The 6,539-nt window shown below is 58.4% G+C and overlaps 1 pseudogene; it reads right to left on the bottom strand.

The window, feature by feature from the left end:
* Nucleotides 1–4,425: 4,425 nt before the first annotated feature.
* LOC116535834 lies at nt 4,426–5,851 on the bottom strand (annotated as a pseudogene).
* Between the last annotated feature and the right edge of the window lie 688 nt (nt 5,852–6,539).

Here is a 6,539-nt window from a genome sequence, read left to right as displayed (position 1 = left end):
AGGGCTGAAAACTGTCCCGGGGTCCAAGGACGTCCACTGCTGGTGGGGTCTTTAGCGATCACCCACTCCCCTTCTTGCAGAAAGGGAAACTGAGGCCCAGAGGATATGACTGAGGCCGGGACGTCTCCGGGTTCCTGTCCCAGACTAAGGCAGGCCAGCGGCCCTGGAGCCGAGACCTCCAGTTCGGGGGTTTCTGCAAGGGTAAGGTTGGGGGAGGGGTGGGGTACAGCAAGGTCAAAGGTGAGGGGTGGGTGGGGAGAGAAGGAGCGCAGAGCTCTGCGGGGTCCCCGCCAGCCCCGCCCACTCCGCGTGGTCCCGACATTACCTCATCGCGGCGCGCGCTCATTGGCTAGCTCCCCCCTTGAAGGACGGCCCAATGCGGCGGAGTCCGTTAACCCTTTCCGCCCCGCGGACACTGCCCTGGCCGTGCCTCCTGCCTCCGCGGCCCCCAAGCGGCTTTCAGGCGCTGGAGGGCCACGTAGACCAGGGAAAGGTAATGTAGAAGCCTGTTCGAGGCCGGAGAGTACAGTGGTTAGAGCACAGGTCAGACAACCACGTCTTGGGCCCCTGCCCCGCGGCGGGCTGTGTGACCTTGAGCGACTGGCTTCACCTCGCTGAGCCTCTGCGTGTTTGCTTAGCTGTAAACAGAAGTGAATGATGTAACTCCTGCCCTTCCCAGTTTCTTCCCTGCGTACTTGCCAAGTGCCAGGCACACGTGGGCTCTGCGTTCCATTCCACCTTGTCTCCTCCCTGCAAGAGATACAGTTATTATTATGGGCTTTCCGAAGAGGAAACAGGGCTCAGAGCAGCAAAGCTGCCTCCCAAGGTCACGCATCGAGAAAGTCAGAGTCGGGACTTGACCCGAGTCTGCGGGTTCTGAGCTGTACTCCTCCCAGGACAAGATTCTGTTTCTGCTTCTGCTCGGAGGAGCACTCCGTCTCTCCGGAAGGAGGGACAGGACTCATACCCAGCTGGTCAGCCCATGACACCTGCCACTGTGGCAAATAAAACCAGTGACAAGATGGAGAGCCCAGGACCTCCAGGGATAGGGATAGGAAGAAGGGTGAGGGCAGGGAGGGGCTGGAGATGAACCGTCAAACGGGGAGGCAGGAGGACACTCAGACAAAGGCAGGGGGGCTGGATGGAGCCCAGCGGGGGTACATGGCATGAGAAGCTCTGAAGGAAGCCTGCAGGATCCCCTGGGGGTCATCCTGCTGGTTAGGGGTCAGCGCAAGGAGGCGGCTTCTCTCTGGGCAGCACCAGGGGTCAGCCTGGGGCCGGAGTGCAAACCGAGGCCCACATACCTCATGTCTAGGTACTTACAAGTTCTAAATCAAGCTAACAAACTGCTAAATAAAATATGTTCTGTTGCTGGATGCGGTGGCTCAAGCCTGTAATCCCAGCACTTTGGGAGGGCAAGGCAGGGGGATCACCTGAGGTCAGGAGTTCGAGACCAGCCTGACCAACGTGGAGAAACCCCGTCGCTACTAAAAAATGCAAAATTAGCCTGACTGCCTGAAATCCCAGCTACTTGGGAGGCTGAGGCAGGAGAATCATTTGAACCTAGGAGGCAGAGGTTGCGGTGAGCAGAGATCGCGCCACTGTACTCCAGCCTGGGCAACAAGAGTGAAACTTCGTCTCAAAAAAAAAAAAAAAAGTTCTGTCCTCTTTCCTTGACAAATACACCTTCATAAGGACAAACACACCTGGAGGGCTGGGTTTGTGTTTAGAATTCTCAGGCTCCTTGGAGCCCGCAGGAGGAACTGTAGTGGGGGCAGCGCCAGCCTCTGGTCTCAGCTTCCTACTGGCCTCTTCTTTTCTTTTTGCCCATGTTTTGTCCTTTTCCCTGAGGGGCTGTGAGCGCTCAGGAGTAGTCACTCCAGGCTGCGTGCATATGTCCTGTCCACACCCCCTGCCGGCAGCCACCTCCTGGGCACTCCTAGGGCTCAGGGGTGCCCAGAAGGGCAGCTCAGACAACCTTCAGGAGAATGCACCCAGGATACAGGCTGGGGGCCATGGAACAGGGAACTCCAGGGCCCCAGGTGCCAGATCATGGTCGAGGGGCCGATGGCTCCAGCTGGAAATGTTCCCCCGTCCAGGAGCGCTGCTGTCTAAAGCACAGGGCTCAAGTCTGTGGGCTGAGGGCCCAGGGTGCTGCCGCCGCTAGGGTGGTCAGAGGCGGACGGGGGGTCTTTCCTCCCTCCTTGAGCCTGCTCCTGCCCATCACCTCCAGCCATACGCCCCCACCCCAGCCAGATTCCCCACGTCCCAGCCGAATGCCAACCCTGGGGAGCTACTCACCTCAATGAGTCAGCTCCCTTTACCCTGTCCCCACTGCCCCCCACCCTTATCCCCCTTATCTGGCCGCTCCATCTCCTTCCTGTCCCCTGGGCTCCTAGCCTCAACTCTCTGCCTCACCCCGCACCCCAGCCTCCTATTTGCCCTCCTCAGGTCAGCCAGCCAGATCTTTCTAAAGATCTGGCTTCCTTCCCTCTCTAACCAGTGCTGGCTCCTGGACTCTACATATCATCCCCAGACTCCAGATGTCTCCCCTTTCCTCCCCTTGGGTTCTGAGCTCCAGCCATGTGGGCCTTCTCTCCAGTTCAGTTTTGTGTCCTTTCTGCCTCACGGTCTTCATGCACGCTTCCCCCTCTACCTGAAACCATGTTTTCTACTCTTTATCCCTGGCTCCCAGACCAGCAGAAACCGCATGGCCATAAGCACATGGAGTTGTCAGTTTCCAGTGTGTTTCCTACCTGGCCTACAGGCAGCAGGAGGGCAGGCTGGGTCAGTGTTGTCCACTGCTCCATCTTCAGTGTCTGGCACAGAGCAGGTGTCACTGAAGTTTCATGAGTCGGATGCAGCCACACCAGGCTTGAAATCAAGACACCATGGCAGCTAGTTTCTACTGCAGGCTCACTGTGACCCGGGCCCTGCTTTTAAGCATATTACATGTATTAGTTCATTTATTTCTCACAACAATCTTTGAAATACAAGCGATTACTATGTCCACTCTACAGAATAGGACACTAAGGCGCAGAGAAATTCGGACTTAGGCTCCTAGCTGGCCAGCGACAGATCCCGATTTGAATGCAGGCAGTGGAGTTCCTCCCATCTAAGCTCAGCTGGGCCAAGGCCTTACGATGGGTCCCTGGGCCAGGGTCTCCATGTCTCTGAGCTGCAGCTTTTCTGGGTGTGCAGTGGGGGATTGGCCACAGTGGTGACCCCTGAGGTCCCTTTCACTTCCGACAGCCTGGCAGCTCCTCTGATGATCCATCCTTCAGGGAGCCAGGGACTCCCTGTGGAGGTCCTGCAGGGATGCCCAAGACTTGGGTGGCTGGGAAACAGCTTGGTGTGAGTTAGGCAAGGTGGGCACTGAACACATCTGTTTTCTGTCGATAAGACAAAGGCAGAGCATGGCCTGGGGGTGACAGCACAGGGCTGGAGCAGCTACGAGGCCAGGGCCACAGGAACTCCCCTCCCAGCCTCGGCTTCCTCGTCTGTGCCTCATTTGAGCCGCACATGGCCGGTGGGGCTGTCGGGACAACGCACAGGACCTGGGTCACATGGGATGGCAGTGATCAGTATTTATGAACTCTGGTCAGTGCGCATTTTCTAACCAGTGGGCCCCGGCAGCCAGGGGGGAGCTCATGGCTCCACCAACCAAACCAACCACGCGGTTCTGGAACTCATCTCTGTTTGAAACAGTGCTCCTCGGAGAGGCTGCAGACCTGAGTACCTAGCCAGGGAGCCAATCGTCCCTAGCAGTCTTGTCATTGTGGCCAGCCTTCATCGAACAGGAACCTACGCTGGGCTTTGTAAATGAACTGAGCTGAACTGCCAGGTGCTGCGGTTCAGGCAGAGACTGGTGGCTAGAGGTTTGGGGGGCCGAGTACTGCAGTTGGGTTGGGGGCAGTCCTTGGGGCAGGGTTGAGCTTGGGTCCCGACACCAAGAGCTTCGCAGGCATCTCAGGGACCCTTCAACAACAGCTCTGAGGGCTATGCATCCCTTTTCTATAGGAGGACGTGACATGGAGGCATTGGTGGCCTGGCCGAGGCCACACAGCAAGGAGTCTAGATTTTGCTTTTAACCACTCTGCCCCCAGCCGTGGGCAAAGGTGTTCCATGTAGATGGGAAAGTGAACTGATAGAAAAGTTCTGGAAAGGACCGGGTGCGGTGGCTCACACCTGTAATCCCAGCACTTTGGCAGGACGAGGCAGGCAAATCACGAGGTCAGGAGTTCGAGACCATCCTGGTCAACATGGTGAAACCCCATCTCTACTAAAAATGCAAAAATTAGCTGGGCATGGTGGTGCGTGCCTGTAATCCCAGCTACTCGGGAGGTGGAGGCAGGAGAATCTCTTGAACCCAGGAAGCGGAGGTTGCAGTGAGCCAAGATCGTGCCACTGCACTCCAGCCTGGTGACAGACCTAAGACTCCATCTCGGGGTGGGGGGGTGGGGGGGAAGTTCTGGAAGAAACTCTGGGACGTGCATATGCGTCCATGTGTTTATACCCCTGAGCACGGGAACCCCCTGCTCCCCACCCGGCACCCCCCCTCCTTGCCCTCCTCTGTCTCCCTGCCTTTGTTTACTCGCCTGTGCTCCCTGTGGACTCTGCTAGACCCTGAGCCTGTGAGGGCAGCGGCTGTCTTCCTGCTTCCTGCACACCAGCATGTGACTCCAGCACAGGCAGGAGGGAGGCAGATGGAAACACAGGCGTGGCCCTTGGCTGTTTCACCCTGTGCCCGGTCGCTTCCCTCCTCGGGCCTCTGTTTCTCATCTCTGCATATGGGTAAAGTGCCCCATCCTTAAGTCCGGGTCCGGTGAGCCGCTGGGTTCCTGCTGGGGCATGGGAAGGGCCCTAACACCTGAAGGGCAGGGAGGACAAGGGCAGGCAGCTCGGCTGCTCTCCCTCCGTTCCGGGTCCTGCCGCCTGCCCTGTCAGAATTCTGATTCTGGTCACCCGTGGGGAGGGGCTCACCACCCTGCTCAGCAAGTTCCCTCCACAGGCTGGGCAGCCAGGGAGTGCTCTGCTGGACTGGAGGAGCCGATGTGAGCCCAGGCCACCCTTGGAGGCTCCCCCTGAAGAGAGGGAACAGACAACCGCAGTCACTTGTCAGGAACCCCCACCAAATACCCCACACTCAGGGCTCCGCACTAAGTGCCTCCTCGGGCACCTGATTTGCAGGAAGGGCACCAGGATGCTCACTTGGGGGTAGAACACTCATCTGGGGAGGAACTGTGCCTGCCAAGTCTCGGGTTACACACAAACTCAGCCCACAGAAGCCCTCTGGCTGTGCTGACAATATCCACCGTGCTGAGATTCTGCAAGGTGCTTTCAGTGTTAGCCCATTTTGCAGAAGAGAAAGTTGATGCTCTGGACAGATGTGAGCTTAAGCCTTTGGCCCAGTTCAAAGTCACCAAATATTTCAGAGGCCAGGGCCTGGGGTTGGGGTAGGGCACCCCAAGCCCAGGTGAGGGTGACCTGAGGGTGAAGTCTGGGCCTGGAGGGGCAATAGAGGGAGTGAGGGTGGCTCCTGCCAGAAGCAGGGGAGGGGTGTTTGAGACCTTGAAGGAGGTGGGACTGTGACAGTGGTGACCGTGGGAGGGGTCCGGGTCCAGGCAGTAGCTGGGAGAGACTTGGTGCAGGGCCCTGAGCTGAAATGGAGGAAAACGGAGATGGAGGGGCCCCTGTCCTCACCCCGGGGTAAAGGCCAAGGTTGGGGGCTGGACGAGCCCAGAGGAGGGCACCCCGGCAGCCCAGACATGAGCCATGCGATCTGTGTTTGCTTACTGTGTGTCAGAGCATGTGAGGTATGTGTTGAATGGTCTGTGGGGGTCAGGGCATAAGTGTATCATGGAGAGTGTGTGTGTGTGTGTGTGTGTGTGTGTGTGCGCGCGCGCGCACAAGCATGCTGGAGCATGCACCTTTGTGCATGTGATCTGTGTCATGCAGTGTGTCTGTGGCTGTGTGGGATGTGGTCCCTGTGATGTGGGGAGTGTGTGCTAGTGTGTGTGTGTGTTGTGGGGTGCTAACTGGGACACTCTCCAGGGGAAGAGCCTGTCGAGGATGGAGGCGGAGGAGTTAACCAGGAAACTGGGAGAGGGAACAGCACGTGCAAAGCCTGGAGGCATGGAGAGGCAGCCTGGAGCACCTGAGGGCTTGAAAGCTTCCCATGAGGCTGGGGCAGGGAGGGAGAGGCAGCATGCGGGAGGGACAGGGCAGGCCTTCCTCCACCAGTGTGAGCTCCTTAGCTTTGAGGGTGTGTATGGCATGCAAGGGTAGAGGGGCTGAGAGGAGGCCAAGCCACCACTGACCAGGTGGAGGGGTCGGGGGCAGGCCTGGACAGGCAGGTGCTGGGTGGGGGTCGGGGAGTGACAGCCAGAGCTTTCAGCTAAGCCTCTGGGAGGCCACAGGGCCCGGGATCCCAGACCCAGTAACCAGAGGGTTTTTAGTTTCCCCTCAGTAAATCTGGACTCAGGACATTCCTGCGGCACTTGCTCGGTGTGACTGGGCACGGGCTGGGCAGGCGTTTC

The sequence above is a fragment of the Sapajus apella genome, unplaced genomic scaffold, assembly GCF_009761245.1.
Source record: "Sapajus apella isolate SASKATOON/1434 unplaced genomic scaffold, GSC_monkey_1.0 scaffold97, whole genome shotgun sequence".
Lineage (NCBI taxonomy): Eukaryota > Metazoa > Chordata > Mammalia > Primates > Cebidae > Sapajus > Sapajus apella.
This window is presented reverse-complemented; position numbering and strand designations above follow the sequence as displayed.